Source organism: Lynx rufus, unplaced genomic scaffold (assembly GCF_022079265.1).
Source record: "Lynx rufus isolate CCGP_SWC_20201006 ecotype Redwood Valley unplaced genomic scaffold, mLynRuf1.p SCAF_2, whole genome shotgun sequence".
Taxonomy (NCBI): domain Eukaryota; kingdom Metazoa; phylum Chordata; class Mammalia; order Carnivora; family Felidae; genus Lynx; species Lynx rufus.
The window spans coordinates 115,844,070-115,860,707 of record NW_025814834.1 but is presented as its reverse complement, the minus strand read 5'-3'; the positions used below and the strand labels follow the sequence as shown (position 1 = coordinate 115,860,707).

General features: G+C 45.6%; 1 pseudogene; it reads left to right on the top strand.

Moving 5' to 3' along the window:
- Positions 1–1,394: 1,394 nt before the first annotated feature.
- LOC124514248 (phospholipid hydroperoxide glutathione peroxidase-like) lies at positions 1,395–2,260 on the top strand (annotated as a pseudogene).
- Positions 2,261–16,638: the final 14,378 nt, after the last annotated feature.

The window sequence follows — 16,638 nt, the reverse complement described above, 5'->3', positions numbered from 1 at the left end:
GTTTCTGAAACACTGCTAAGTGCTGAGGATACAGTGGTGAAAATGGTCAGTAGGATGGCTGCTATCTCTGCCTTTGTGCAGTTTTTTATGACTTTGTACTGGTAGGTCCATAAAATCCTAAATATCTACCATGGCTATAAATCTCCTTCTAGAAGAAGTGGTCCCTGGCAGTTCTTTCTTGAGAACGTACTTGTGCCTTGTAAACCACATGCATACAGTGGAGTCAACTCTGTGTCACTAGTGACAACCAATCAGATCAGGCAGCAGTGCCTGAGCTGGAGCTGCCCAGCAAGGATGGTGGGGCCGTAGGGGGAAGGGGAGTTGTGGGAAGAGAACAGATAGAATGGCCATGTGAAAATTAATAAAAGGATATCATGTTGAAAACGGAGTAGGGAGGCCAGCAGGAGGAGTGTTCATGCCCTAGCACTCATCGATTGAAGATGGAACAGGGAGAGGGACCCGCAGGTGGATACCGCTTCACCATCCAGGCAGGAGAGAGGAAGGTTTTCTTCCTCCCCCAGCAACAGCCCAGCCAGTGAGAGACTGTCACAACTCAGCCAACGAAAAGCCACTACGCTTCAAACTCCAGTTTACTCCAAGGGACTTGATGTTTATAACAGCCCTTCTGAACTTCTAATTTCCTTTATAAAAGAGTGGTCCTCTCCTTTGTTCTCCTGACTTGCCTATTGTTTGCTTGTCCTGGTTTGTAATTCTCTGCTGTTCCCAAATAAACCCATTTTTGCTGGTAATAAAATTGGCCCTTTTATTTTTAGGTTAACAGCCATCCAAGGAATGGGAACCTGAGGCAGTGTGGTCCCTGGAGCAAAGTGAAGGCCATGTTTAAGCCACCAGGCCTCTGGTATGTTCTAGTGCACTAAATGCTAGGGACAGGGGGCATTGTTCCACTGCTCAGGCAGTAGTCCGTCTTCTCCGTGTGGAAACAAAACCTGGTACCCAGTGGTACTTAACTTCTGAGGTTTGTAGCTGTAGCGTGGAGGGCAGCCTATCCTCCAGAAAGATGCTTTCTTCCCATCCGAGTGTAGAGGTTCAGCTGGGCTGTGGCCGATCAGCTGAGAATTACGTTCCAGGCAGTCCTTACACGTAGGTGGGACTCTGACTAGTCACCAACTGAATGGGACTGGCAGCGATGTGTGTCACTTGCAGACCAAATTGGTTAAGAGGCGACTTTACCACACTTTTTCATTCCATCTGCTAGACTCTGAGGCTTTAGGGTTGGAAGAATCACAGCTGGAAGGGGTCCGAGTTCCTGAATCACTGAGTGGAGGAAAACCACCTGCTAACCGGGCACACCTTCACTGGAATACTTATGTGGGTGAGGAAAAAAACTCCGAAATTTGGGGGTTATTTGTTACAGCATAACCCTAACAAATAGAATGGCGTTCTTTCGAGTGCTGGTAATTTGGCAGCAGACTCAGAAAGATGCGGTTGTGGATGTGAACCTCAGCCACCCGTGCTGCCTGCTGAAGCCGGCACTGCTGTGCGGGGCCCTGGCCAAGCCCAGCCCGCCCCGCACCATGTGCGTGTCCTGAGACCACTGACTCTGTACTCAGTCTCTGCAGGAGTTCTCAGACGAGGTCATCGGTGGGCACATGGTTCACCTGGGCAAGTACCAGGGCTTCCTGTGCATCGTCACCAGTGTGGCCTCGCGGTGAGGCAAAACAGATGTCAACTATACTCAGCTTGTCGACCTGCATGCCCGATACGCTTGCTGCACACGGTTTACGGATCCTGGCCTTCCCTTGCAACCAGTTTGGAGGCAGCAGCCAGGGAGCAATGCGGAGATCAGGCAGCTCTCTGCTGACCATAATGTCACACTCGATATGTTCTGCAAGATCTGTGTGAATGGGACAATGCTCACCTGCTGTGGAAGTGGATGAAAGTCCAGCCCGAGGGGAGGGGCATCCTGGGAAATGCCATCAAATGGAACTTCACCAGGTTCCTCGCTGGCAAAAGGGCTGTGTGCTGGAGCGGTATGGTCCCTTGGAAGAGCCCCCGGAAGCAGAGAAAGGCTTGCCCTGCTACCTCTAGCACCACAAGTTCGCACCCCTCACAAGGAGTCGCGGCGGTCCTCCATGGCACTTCAGGTGGAGACCACAGATTTACAGTTGCCTGGTCAAGACTAGGGCTGGCGATCGAGAAAACAAAACAAAACAGCAAACCCCCAAGTGTGGCTCAACTAGTAACCCTAAGTTTAAGGGAAATATAGTTTATTAAACCTTTCCCATATTTTTTGAACATTTAGGTTGTTAGCAGTTTTTGTTACTGCCATACTTAATAATGATATACAGTAGGACTACTTTTGAATAAACATCTCTGCCCACATATTTATTTTCTTAGGATGGATTCCTATCAGGAATCTTAAAGGACAACTAGGGATTAGATTGAGTGGGGGCAGGGAGGAAGGAAAAGCATGTGCCAGAGCGTGGAATTGTGAGGTAGCACCTCCATCCCAGGAATTGCCCTGGTCCCGAGAGGAGGTACCTTTCCTGGGGTGCCTGAGATACTCTACCGAGGAGTCTGGAGTGTGTTTCTGAAGGTAACACAGAGCCACTGAAGAATTTTAAAGGAGAGTGAGTGGTTGTCCCACTTACTAGCTGCCAGGCTCTGGGCAGGTCATGACTGTGAAGGCACCCAGCCTTGCCCAGTAGGCAGCAGGTTCTACTCGGGAGAACCAGCTTCTGTGTGGTCCCTCCCTCTGTGGAGCAGAAGCTCTGGGGAGGCCAAGTGGGGCCCTTCCATGGCTCAAGGTCTGTGTGATTTGTGGTTAAATGCCTTTGAGCAGTGTTCCTTCTGGAGTGCTGGAGGGTTTCGTAGAGGCTATGCTCACTGTGCTCATTTATCTCTTGGGGCCACAAAAGCTGAAGGACTATAGCTTGCCTTCCTTCCTTTTACTTCTTTTGTTTTAAGTTTATTTATTTTGAGAGAGACAGAGACAGTGTGTGGGAGGGAGGGGCAGAGAGAGGGATTGACAGAGAAGCCCAAGCAGGCTCTACACTGCCCGTGCAGAGCCCAACGCGGGGCTTGAACTCATGAACTCGTGAGATCATGAGCTGAGCGAAACCCAGAGTTGGATGCTTAACCAACTGAGCCACCCAGCGTCCCCCCCCCCCCACCACTTTCCTTCCTTTTAAATGCAGAACTCTTAGCTTTGGTTTGGAAACCATAGGTGAGCTGCAAATTCTAGTGATTATAATCTAGCAAATATTTACTGAGTACCTTCTAATATCTGGCATGTTCTGGGTAATGGGGATATGTCAGTGACCAAGACAGACAGATTTCCCAGGCCTCACATTCTAGGGGGAAGACAAATAAAATAGAAGGGGAAAACTAAACTAATATAAAATTTTTGTAGATTGTAATTTTTGTAGATTGTACAATTTTTGTAGATTGTAATGAGTGCCATGATGGGAAGAATAAGGGTCTGAATGAGAGAATTGAAGGGGACACATTTTAGGTAAAAAGTCAGAGAAGAGTACACTGAAGAAGGGACATTAAAAATTTTTTTAAATCTTTATTTAGTTTTGAGAGAGAGAGAGAGACACAGAGTGCAAGCAGGGGAGGGGCAGAGAGAGAGGAAGACACAGAATCTGGAGCAGGCTCCAGGCTCTGAGCTGTCAGCACAGAGCTCGACACGGGGCTCGAACCCATAACCACAAGATCATGTCCTGAGCCGAAGTCGGACGCTTAACCCACTGAGCCACCAGGCGCTGAAGAGGGGACATTTAAACCCAGACTTAGAGGAAGAGAAGGAACTAAGGTTGTAAATACAGCAGGGACTAGGGGGAAGCTTTTCTGGTGGAGGGAAAAGCAGGTGCAGAGGCTAGGAAGCAGGGAGGGGCTTGGGCTTGGCGGGGGGGTGGGGGGGTGGAGAGGTGGGGGGGGTGGGGGGGTGGGATTGAAAAGCCATCAGTGTGCCTGCAGCAAGGTGCCTGCAGCCGAGCGGAGAGTGACAGGAGATGAGGTAGGAGACGCAGTCGGCTGTGTCTCAACATAGTGGTTAAGAGCACAAGGTTGGGGTGAATCCAATTTCCTTGCCTCTCATTAACCATGTGATGTGGCACATGTCACCCAGCTGTTTCAAATTTTAGTTTTCTCATTTGGAAAAGGGACTTGAACTTGATTGTCGTACCTGCCTCCTAGGGATGTTTGGAATATAAATGAGAAAAAGCATGTAAGTGCTTAGCAGGTGTCTGGCACATAGTAAGTGCCACACTCATGTTAACTATAATTATTATTAAGTGGAGGGTGGGGTGGAGCCAGATGGACCCGTGTTGAATCCTGGCTCTGCTACAGCATTGCTTTGTGCCGTGGGCAGGTAAATCTCCATGCCTTCTGTCTCCTCATCTATAAAATTCCTCCAATCCCTATCCTGCGGGGTGATTATTATGGGAATTATATGAGGTGATTTATGTGCAGTCATCCTGAAGGGAGGAACCAAGCCCTTAAGGTCATAATTATTTAAAAATATTTTCCTGCATAGTCCCAAGGGGCTCCTTCCTGGGTGGCTCAGTCGGTTGAGCTTCTGACTTCAGCTCAGGTCATGATCTCACAGTTAGTGAGTTCGAGCCCCATGTCAGGCTCTGTGCTGACAGCTTGGAGCCTGGAGCCTGCTTCGGATTCTGTGTCTCCCTCTCTTTCTGCTCCTCCTCACTTATGCTATGTCTCTCTCTCTCTTTCTCTCTCTCAAAAATAAACATTAAAAAACATATTTGTCTGAATATTCCAGCCTCTTTGTAAATACCCCAAAAGAGACAATCAAAACCTGAATGAGCATCTAAGTTTGTGACTCTGCTTGTGTTATGGATTGAGGTGGCTGCCAGAGAAAAACCTGGGCATTTTAGCCTTCCTTTCCCTTTTTCTCATCATGAGGATCCCTGATTTCCCTGGTCTCTTGCAAGAAGGAAGAAAGACAGACCTCATACTTTGAGTTAAGTAATAGAACACCAGCTTGTCTGAACCCCAAGAATGCTTGGTGTTGGGGGCAAGATAGGACCTGTTTCTCATGGGCTGTAACCTGCCTGTCAGACATGCTGTTCCTTTTCCTTTATTAACACTTGACAGCAAGTGGTACCTCAGGCAGCAATTCTGGGGGCTGTCTGAAAAATGCTGTTTAAGCCACAGATACTGTGTTCTTTGGTGATGCAAGAAGGAATGTGGCTGGGGAGGGCTCAGGCCCATCGAGTCCTGGGGACTCCGACTCTTTGTGAAAAGCTGGCTGCTTGGTAAGAGCTGAAGCCTCAACAGCATCAGTCAGCCGGCAGCTAGCCCTGGGGTTTCCTGGCAATCCTGATTCCAGCCTGGAAGCAAGGGGAGGTTGCTGTGACGAGCCCTCCTGGATTTGCACAGGGAGAGGGTGTGTCCTTGCTTCCTAGCTAGTGCTGTGGGACCCTCTGGTGGCTGTGGAGTGAGTAGCTCTGCTGTGGTGTTGGCTTTTTCCTGTGTGGCTCTGGTAGAAAAGGGACAGGAAGCCGTGGAGTGAATATGGGGCTGGGAAGTTTTCCCCATTTGGCTTGACATGGAGGCTGTGATTTAGGTTGGCACCCTCCCCTATTTGCTCATGCCTTTGGTAGCGTTTCTCAGGGCTTGGGCAGTGGGAACAGTAATCTTCCATGTACAAGGTGCAAGAAACCAGCAAAACAAAAAATGAAAATAGAGATTTAGGTTAAAGTAGTGCTTGGTGCCATATGGATCAGAACCCAATTAGGGCATAGAATTCAACCAGTTTTATTGGTTGGCTTTTATGTAAATTCATTTTTTTCCCTAGTATTTATTTATTTTGGGGAGAGCAAAAGTTGGGGAGAGGCAGGGACAGGGGAACAGAGGATCTGAAGTGGCCTCCATGCTGACAGGGACAGCAGAGAGCCCAATGTGGAGCTCGAACTCACAATCTGCAGAGATCATGACCTGAGTCGAAGTTGGACACTTAACAGACTGAGCCACCCAGGTGCCCCTAAGTAAATTCATTCTCATGGTTTTGAGCAAGACATTTTCAAGTCCAGAGTGCCTAGTTATTGGAGAATGTGCTTGCTGGTAATCAGTGGGGGCATCTTTGAGGTCTATATGGATCATATCGTAAGAACAGAAATGTAATCCAAGTTTTGCATATTAAAAATTAACATAATTTTATAGTCTACAATACTCTGACTTATTTGTTCTGTGTAGTCACCTCAAGAAGTATTTTAGACTGATTAATGTTGTGGTCATGGTAAGTCCTCGAGGTTTGCATAGATGATCTCTATTGTCACAAGACACCCCGTATGATGTACTTACCTACAGGCATATTGTGGCCCCATCAGAACCCACACAAGACTAGTCTCAAAGCCTCTGTCTTGCCACCACCCCTCTCTGTGATCAACCACAGCTGCTTTAGGATGTAACCAGAATCTAGGCAGGAACATAAGCAGTGTTCACAAGTAGACCTGATGGAAGTTGTGTGTGTGGCCAGTGTTGCACAAGTGTAGACAGTAAGACCAGTGGGATTCAGAACAGTAGGCTCCCTTTTGGCTAGGACCCTTAGGAATAACTTCATGGGAGACACAGAGTTTGAAGTGAGCCTTGAGGGTTGGGTGCTGTCCCATCTGACAGGCATTGATGGGGCATGTGGAATGGGCATGGAGAGGAGGGTGATCCAGAGGGAGTAAGAGGAGTAGAATCACAGGGTCAAACATCAGGATGCATTTGCAGAAACAGCAAGTTTCTCAAGATTGAACTCCAGGCTAAAGATTTAAATTGCAAACATAATTAAACCACAGAAGGCGGAGTCACCAACTGGAGGCGCAGGAGAACAGGAGCTAGGAGATGACGGCGGGGATGATGCAGGCCTGAATTGGAATGACAGCTGTGATAGTGGCCAGGAGGACGCAGATTTGAGAAAATCTTCCGGAACAATCTGTGGGGCTGCCACTACTGAGCTGGGGGCCCAAGGGAGAGGAAGGAGCCCAACCACTGGAATTTTCCAGCCCGGCACCTGTGTCGTTGAGGTGTCTGCCAAATGCAGGGAAGAGACACTGGTTTGGGAAGGAGGGTGCTGAACAAGCTGCTGGTGGGATTCCAGGTGGAAGCGACCTGCTTTGTGATTAGTCCCAAATCATCAGATCCACCCCTGGTATGGTGACCTGGGAGAGTGTGTAGACGGCTCTCCCAGTTGTCGCTGTACAGAGAACGCTTCCCTGGACAAGGCCCCATGGCTTCCTGCACAGGCTCGTGGTCAGGCTGGGGTCGTGGCAGGATGCCCGGTGCCCACAGAGATTTTCCTGGCCAGGCTCAGGCATCTATTGATGGGAGCTTCAGACTGGGATTTGGAAAGCAGGACACAGCTGCTGGGCCAGGTGCTTCTGGGAATGCAGGGATGAAGGGGACATGTTCCTTGTGTGGAGGAATTAGTGCTGTGGGTGAGGACACAGGTGTGATGGAAAGAAGTGAGGAGCGATAAGAAGGTGGCCTTATTGGCTGATTACAGAACTGGGCACCCTCAAGGTTCTGGTCGGATGTCATTTCCACCATAAAGCCTCCCTGAATCCCCCCAGCCTAGGGTTGGGTGCTGGTCCTCAGGCCTTCCTTAGCACCTCATGGCCCTCATCCCAGGGTGTAGAAATTGCCTGTGCACCTGTCTCCCTCAGTGCCTGTAGGATCCTTGGGGACAGAGATTTGTCCTGATGTATTGTGTGTTCTTAGCAGAACACGGTGGATGTTGGCAGGGAGTGTAAATCGGGTCAGCACGGGCTGCCGAGGACAGGGGCCCTGGCTTCGAGCTTCGTGCCCTTTGCTTACGAACCCTGCCAGGGCATCTGAGAAGGGGTCGATGGGAAAGCCCTTGTAGCCCATCTCAGCTGAGCATGCCCAGTTCCTCTCTGTGAAAAATGTAATTTAAAATCTGTCACCTAGGGACTGCTGGGTCTTGGTTTCAGCTCAGGTCATGATCTCATGATTTGTGAGTTGGAGCCCTGCATTGGGCTCTGTGCTGACAGCATGGAGCCTGCTTGGGATTCTCTCTCTCACTCTCTCTCTCTCTGCTCCTCCCCTGCTTGCATGCACATGTTCTTTCTCTCTCTCAAATAAATACACAAACTTAAAAAAAAAAATTCTGTCTCCTATTCTAGCACATAAAAGAGTTAAAGCCCTTCATGTTTTAAAACACATTCATGCTTCTCAGCTTCATCTGTTTTTTTTTTAATTTTTTAAAATGTTTATTTATTTTTGAGAGAGAGACAGAGCGGGAGAGGGGCAGAAAAAGAGGGACACACAGAATCCGAAGCAGGCTCCAGGCTCTGAGCTGTCAGCACAGAGCCCAACACGGGGCTTGAACTCATGAACTGCAAGATCGTGACCTGACCCAAAGTCAGACCTTAATCGACAGAGCCCCCCCAGGTGCCCCGTCCATTTGTTCTTAAAAGTTAACAGTAGATGCATTAGCCACATGTGTCATCAAGGTCTATGAATGACAGAAAATCTTCCAGTGTGAGACAGCTGTCCATCAACTTGACCCAACTCATGATACCTATTTTTCCTTGTTAGTATTTAATGGTGGCAGCTGTGGTGAAGTAGAAAGCAGATCAGAAAAATCAAGGTTTGAATTCAGGTTTTCCCATTTATTAGCTTTGAGACATATGGCAAGTCACTTAACCTCTCTGAAGCTGTTTCTTTATCTTTAAAGTGAGGATAACAATAACCGATATTTGGGAAACCCATTTTATAGATCACTTGGTATATTCATTCAGATACTTACTGAACATCAATTTTATGCCCAACACTATCTAAATACTGTGGATTCAGTGTCTCTGCATTTGGGAATCCCGGTCTAGCAGGACAGGCAGACAAAACTACATGGAAAGGTGAAAGACATCATGGCCAGGTGCCCCTGGTCATTGCTGGAGTGCAGAGCAGAGAGCAGAGGCGGGGAGTTAGGGGAGGCTTCTTGCAGAGGGAGCCCCTTCAGGCTCATCTGAAGGACAAGTCCGAGCTGTCCAGGTGAGGAAGGTCGGGGAATGAGGGAGTAAGGAAGAGGCATCTATAATAGAAATAACAGATGATTTGGAAGGTTTGGTGGTTGTGTGTGGTATGTGTTTGGAGGTTGCTGGAGATCAGGATATGGAATCCTTGAAGAGCCAGATCACAAACAGCCTCCAGTGCTGAGAGAAGAAACTTGAACTTTACTTTGAATACTGTAAAGAATATTGAAAGTTTAACACTATGTTTTTTGGATTATAAAAGTGAACTGTAACCGTTGATAGAAAAAAAAAAAGGAAAATACAGAAATATAAAGAAAAAGAGGACCGATCAGAGGTAACCATTAATCATATTTTGGTAAATATACTTGATTAACGTATATGGACATGTCTACTAAATCCTGGCTACATAAAGTGCAGTCCATGGACCAGCAGCAGGGAGCTTGTTAGAAATGCAGAACCTCAGGCTGCACCCCGGGCCCAGGGAATCCAAATCTGCAGCTGGAGTGAAACAAAGATGTGTGGCAGAGTGTTGTGAAGTGCTTCTTGGTGGTGCAGGAGTTCAAGGAGAGGGAGAGCCATGCTGCTCAGAGCGGGTGCGGGGGCTTTTGGAAGACATGAGGCCTGAGGTAGAGTCTGTAGAATATGTGAGATTTGGCCAAACAGAGAGGTGAGAAATGATGGATGGTGTAGTGGTCAAGATCGGATTTGGGGTTCTCCTGAGAAACAGACTAGGTTTATTGTAGGAATCGGCTCACAAGGTAATGGAGGCGAGCAGTCCCACCAACTGCTGTCTGCTACCTGGGGAACCAGGAACGCCAGGGTATAATTCAGGCCAAACCCAAAGGCCTGAGAATCTGGAGGGCTGATGATATAAGCCCCGGTCTGAGTCCGAAAGCTCAAGAAGCAGACGTCGATGTCCGAGGGCAGGAGATGGCAGTTTCAGCTCAGGATAGATTCACCCCTCCTCTGCCTTATTGTTCTACTCAGGATCTCGACAGACTGGATGATGCCCACCCCACATTGGGGAGGATCATTTGCTTTACTCATTAAATCAATTCAAATGCTAATCTCTTCTGGGAATATACTCACAGACACCCAGAAATCATGTATTACCAGCTCTCTGGGCATCCCTTTGCCCAGTTAAGTTGACACATAATATTAACCACCACCTTGAGTCAGAGACAACCTGGCCTTGTCTCTCCCCTATTTGCTTTGAGACCTGGAAACAGTTCTGATTTTCTCTGTGCCTTAGTTTCTGTCTCTGTAAGATAGGTGTTAATAATTGAGCTTATATTACAGGATTATTAAAGGAATACAATAGATAATGTATGTGAAACTTTTAGGTGGTGTATGGCATGTAATAAGTACTCCATAAGTTATTAACTATTATCAGTGTTACTACCAATATCAACAGTAAGGGTACAACACCTAGGACATTAGAAGACACTCAATAAATTGAAGTTGAATTATGTCAAATTGAATTCCGTGTGAAGGGAGGAATATCAAAGGTACAGAGGCAGTGGAAGGCCTTCAAACCAGGTTGAAGAGCTTATTCTTGCTGGGAATGTAGAAATAGAGACCAGCATGGAGCTCTAGTTGAAGCATGACTGGTTAGACTTCCGCTGATGGGAGAGATGATACGGACACAAGAGGAGGTGGTCAAAGACTGAGTCTGGCAATGACAATAGTTAAAGCACAGGGAGAAGAGCTGGTAAAGGAAACAAAGAATGAGAGCGGTTGCTGAAATGAAAAAAGGGTCCCTGAACAAAGCTCTGGTGCAGGAAATGTACCAGGTGAGCCAGGAACATCTACCAGAAAGCATGGAAGTTACCAAAGACTGCCGGGGTCTTGTCAGAAGGGTTTAGGACTCAACTCAGCAGAGCTTCCATTGGCCAAACATGGGATGATATGAGCACCAAGAACATAACCGAAACACATTAAATATGCCCAAATCCACGAGTAACAATGAAACTAAACAAAGTGGTTTCATTGCTCGCTTTTAGAGAATGCTAGGTAGTGATTCTGACACCAACTAGTGTGTGGGTTTTTTCTCCCATACCACCGAGGAATTCTCTGATACCAGCTGAGTGTCCTACAATTTAATTGAATTCTAACCCTGCCTCCTTGGAGGTGGCATGGGACCCCACAGATTAACGGCTCAGTCCTACAAGACTGCCCAACCCCAACTTCAAAGCCAGTTGACAGTCCAGGATGCGCCTGCACTTCTGACCAACCGGCTATAGATTGGAAGTTCCAACAGCCCCCTCCCCAAGTTTGATTAATTCTCTAGAGTGTAGAGTGGCTCACAAAACTCAGAGAAACATTTTATTCACTAGATTACTGGTTTATTATAAAAGGATATAAATCAGGACCAGCTAGATGGCAGGGATGTATTCAGTAAAGTATGTGGGAAGAGGCGTGGAGCTTCCACGCCCTTTGGGAGTGCCACTCTCCCCTAATCTCTACGTGTTCAGCAACCCAGAAGCTCTCTGAACCCTGTCTTTCTGGGGTTTTGTGGAGGCTTCATTACAGAGGCAGGACTGATTAAACTGTTGGCCTTTGGTGACTGAACATCTCTAGCCCCTGTCCCATCTATGGAAGGTCAGGGATTTGGATGAAAAATTCCAATTGTTGATCACGTGGTTTGTCCCCCTGGTAGCCAGCCCCAACCTCAAGGTCTTTCCAAAAGTCGCCTCATTAACATAACAAAGTTCTAGTCCCAAGAGTTTTAGGAACTCTGTGCCAGAAATGGAGACAAAGACCAAATATATATTTCTCATTATAAATCACAGTATCACACTTGGGAACCAATGGTTACTTTGAAAACTAGTAAATAAAGGGAAAGAATCAAGATTTGCCCTACTTTTCCTGTGTAAACTGTTCTTTAGCATAACCAAAAAGTTTCTCTTTACAAAAGCATTATAACTAACAATGAAGAAAATAGAATAAAATTATTTTGATTTTGCAACTAATGAAATAATGGATTGGGATAATGAGCATCAGTGAACATCAATGACCTCACAAAAGGAGAAGCAAACATGTTATGTGTATCCTGAAGAAAGACACATCAGCTCTAAAGTATTCTTTTTTTAAAAAAAAATTTTTTTTTTAACGTTTATTTATTTTTGAGACAGAGAGAGACAGAGCATGAATGGGGAGGGTCAGAGAGAGAGGGAGACACAGAATGGGAAGCAGGCTCCAGGCTCTGAGCCATCAGCCCAGAGCCCGATGCGGGGCTCGAACTCACGGACTGTGAGATCGTGACCTGAGCCAAAGTCGGACGCTCAACCGATGGAGCCACCCAGGCGCCCCGTAAAGTATTCTTACCAAAAAATTCAAACCCGAGTTTGATCAAGCTTCAGATCTGACTCCAATTCTTAGAAAGTATAGGAAAAGAGGAACACGTTAAATACGAACACAGCAAGGGATACCTGGGTGGCTCAGTTGGTTGAGCATCAGACTTTGACTCAGGTCATGATCTCGGGGTTTGTGAGTTCAAGCCCTGTGTCTGGCTCTGTGCTGACAGCTCAGAGCCTGGAGCCTGCCTCAGATTCTGTGTCTCCCTCTCTGCCCCTCCCCCGCTCATGCTTTGTCTCTCTCTCTCTCTCTCTCTCTCTCTCTCAAAAATAAGTAAACATTAAAAAAAAATATGATCACAGAAATATATTAGAAAAAGACTATGAGGATCCTACAAGACAAATGATCTTGCTTCTTCGATAAAAAAATAACAAGGGACAGGGAGGAAAAGGGAGAGAGAGAGACTACAGATTAAAAGAGCTGTAAGATACAGATCAATCAGTTGCACTAAGGGGACCTTATTTTATTCTAATTTGTGCAAACTAAAAAGATACCTTTATGAGATAATTGGGGGACATTTGAACATTGGATACTATGGAATTCTTACTAATTTTTTAGGTACATCTCAATTATATTTTAATAATAAAAGAGTCCTTGTCCTTTAGAGATCTATATTGAAATATTTATGGATAAAATACGTTGTCTGTGATTTACTTCAGAACAATCCAGCATTGGGGTGGCAGCTTATAGAGCTATAAATTAAACAGGACAGCACCCAGGAGTCAGATTATACTGTTCTATTTTTGTGGATCTTTTCCATGATAAAGAGAAAAATGGGACAGGAGGTAAAAACAATCATTTGTGCCTAGCATTCCCTTTTAAACACACATTCACGCTCATTACTTCCCTCCAGTTTTACAACCACCCTGTCGGGAGGTAGGGTAGGTGCTGTCATCTCTACTTTATTGCTAAAGAAGGAGAGACTTGGAGAACTTACTCAAGATCACACAACTGGTGTGTGGTGTCCAAGACCAGACTCCGCACGTTCTGAGACCTGGGGAAGACTGTGTGGTGCAGTGGGGATCCAGGGAGGGTCTGACTTCTGTTGACATGGGAGCAGTCGCCAGGTCCCACAGTGCTGCGAGTTGAGGACTGCAGAGGTAGAACGCTGGCTACTGGATTTGCTAATACAGTAAGGACTTGACTGGCCCTGGGGGAAAGCAATTTGAGGCATGGGGAGGAGAGAGCAGATTGCAAGTGGCTTGAGGAGGTTTAGTGGTGAGAAAATGGGGAGCAGGGGAACTAGCATTGATGAAGCAGTCCCTGCTGCCTGGTTATTAATTTACACCCTCCCTGACTTGCATATTTGGTTTTCTTCCTCTTCCAGAAGTTAATCTCTTTATGGACTGGACTTGCAACGTTCCTGTGTCATTGTCTTTGTTTTGCGTTCCTTCCAGGAGCCATGATGACTCCACAGATCATGGGTAAAGACAGTGTTGACACTCAGTCGCTGTGGGCATAAAATACGAATCTGGTAACCGGAGCATTTCTCTTTGGGAAAGTTCTTAGCTGAGAGAGGTAGGGCTTGGGTTCAGGATTACAGTTGTTTCTCTCTGCCCTCACAGCCTGTTCACCGGGGCCCGGGATCACTCAGAACCCAGTTCCCAGCCAGTGCAGACTTGTCTTTTCATCCAGGGTTTTCTTTCTTGGCTGCAGTCGTGCAGCAATGCTTTCTCCACGGTGACTTGGGGAGATTTAGTGGATTAGAGAGGGCAGAGAAACAAAGCATGAATTATCACTGTCCCAGCACAGGTGTGGTCCCTGCCCGCTGTCTTTCTGCCTGAATTCCCAGTATCTCTCTCACCGGTTCGCTTGGTGGACAGTACAATAGGGTCGTTGTGAGGTGGGTGGGGCGGTGAGGCACTGAAGTCTTCCTGAGGTGCAGTGGGTGGGGAAAGAGCCTCTCCCCCAACACTGGAGCTGGGCCATGAATTGTTGGTGGGACTCCCAGCTTCACCATCTTTATATATTTGCATGACTATATATTTCATTTATAGAAGCTCTCTTTGGTTCCTTTTTTCTTCATGTGTTCTTGTTTTATGTGTGCAATTTTTTGCTTTATTTTTATAAACATTTTAAACATCCTCATGTTAAAGTCCTGTCCAGCTTGCTCACTCTCTGTCTCTCTCATTTCTTGGGTGCAAAGTCTCTCCTCTGTTGGATAAACTGATGGTCGTCCCTCATGGGCAATATAATGTTTGTCTGTGAGCCCATTTGAACAAGATTTGTCTTCTGTAGAAATCCTCCAAGTGGTTGGGTTGTCTTCATGCGGTGGTTTGCATTTGCCTTTTGTGTTTCTTACTGCCCCAGAGCACTTTTTAGATAATTTCTTAGCCTAGGGATTTGGTACTAGGGAGCAGTGTGTGTGAGAGCCCTATAGCTTCAGGAAGCACAGGTGTGGGACTCTGATTTCTCTGATGACTTTGTTCCCCAGACCCTGGAGCTCATTCTGAGCTCTGTCTAGGATGGTAGGATGAGTTTTCCGGTCTCTCTCAGGGACAGTGCAACTTTTTAGTAGTTGTCTCCTTCAGGTAAGGGCTCACTTCCTGTTCTCCACTGCAGCTCTGGGTCACATGGCCTCCTCTCTTGGGTACTGTTACAGCTCTGAGTTCCCTTTTTGCTTTTGGCATCTGGATATTGCTCTTTCTGCCTTTTGGTTGACCAAATATTTGAACTTCTGTGGGGAATAGCTTCCATTTTATCTAGCATTGTCTGTAGTAGGTCTGGCATCCATCTTCAATCTTGACAGAAGTCCTAGCATCATGGTCCAGATCTTTATCAAAAGGAATGGCTTTGGGCTGAATTTTTTTCTTTTTTTCTTTTCATTAAAAAAAGAATCAACATTGGGGTGCCTGGGTGGCTCAGTCGGTTAAGTGTCCGACTCTTGATTTCAGCTCAGGTCATGATCTTATGGTTTGTGATTTCAAGCCCGACATTGGTCTCCCTGCTGACAGTGCAGAGCCTGCTTGGGATACTCTCTTTCCCTCTCTCTCTGTCCCTCCCTCACTCATTCTGTCTCTCAAAAATATATAAACTTTAAAATTAAAAAAGAAGAACATTGAATTTGGCAATGATTTCTTGGATATGATAGCAAAATCACAGGCAATAAAAGAAAAAATAAAGAAACTGGACTTCATCAAAATTAAAAACTTTTGTACATCAAAGGACATTATTACCAATAGAGTGAAAAGGCAACCCACAAAATGTGAGCAATTTTGCAAATCATGAATTTGATAAGGGATTATTATTTACAAATTCAACTCAATAACAAAAGAAATTATCTGATTAAGAACTGGGCAAAGTCACCAAATTATATACATAAACCATATACAGTTTTTCTATATTAATTGTACCTCAATAAAGCTGGAAAAAAATGGGTAAAGGACCCAAATAGATTTTTTCCAATGAAGATATATACATGGCCAAGAATTACATGAAAAGATGCTCAACATCAATAACTATTGGGGAAATGCAGATCAAAATAATGAAATACCACTTCATGCCCAAAACAGAAAAATAACAAGTGTTGGTGAGCATGTAGAGAAATAGGAACCTTGGAGCATTGCTAGTGAGCATGTAAAATGGTGTAGCTGCTATGGAAAATAGTATGATGGTTCCAAAAAAAATACAGCAATTCTACTTCCGGATATGTATCCAAAGGAATTGAAAATGGGCTTGAGCAGATATTTGTACATTCATGTTCATAGCAGCACTATTCACAATAACCAAAAGGTGGAAACATTCCAAGTGTCCGTTGATGGATGAATGGATATACAAAATGAGGTATACACATACAATGGAATATTATTTAGCCTTAAAAAGGAAGGAACTTCTGACATATCCCACAATATGGATGAATCTTGAGGACATTATGCTAAGTAAAATAAGCCAGGTATAAAAAGGACAAATATTGTATGATTTTGCTTATATGAGGTACCTGCAGTAGTCAGATTCATAGAAATAAAAAGTAGAATGTTGGTTTCCAGGAATGAGAGAAGCAGGGAATGAGGAGATAATATTTGTGTACAGAGTTTCAGTTGAGGAAGATGAAAATGTTTTGGAGATGGATGGTGAACTCACATTCAACAATGTGAAAAATGTACTTAATGCTTCTGAACTGTGTATTTAAAAATGGTTAAAATGTTAATTTCATGTTATATATATTTAAACACAATATAAAATAAAAAAGAATTCAATAAATTAAGAAAATTTCCAAAAAAAATCTATGTGCATCAGTGGTGGCACTTTATCCTCTGCCTCTTTCTGCAGCAGGAATGGCCATGTGGTAGGGAAATACTGATGTCCCCACTCT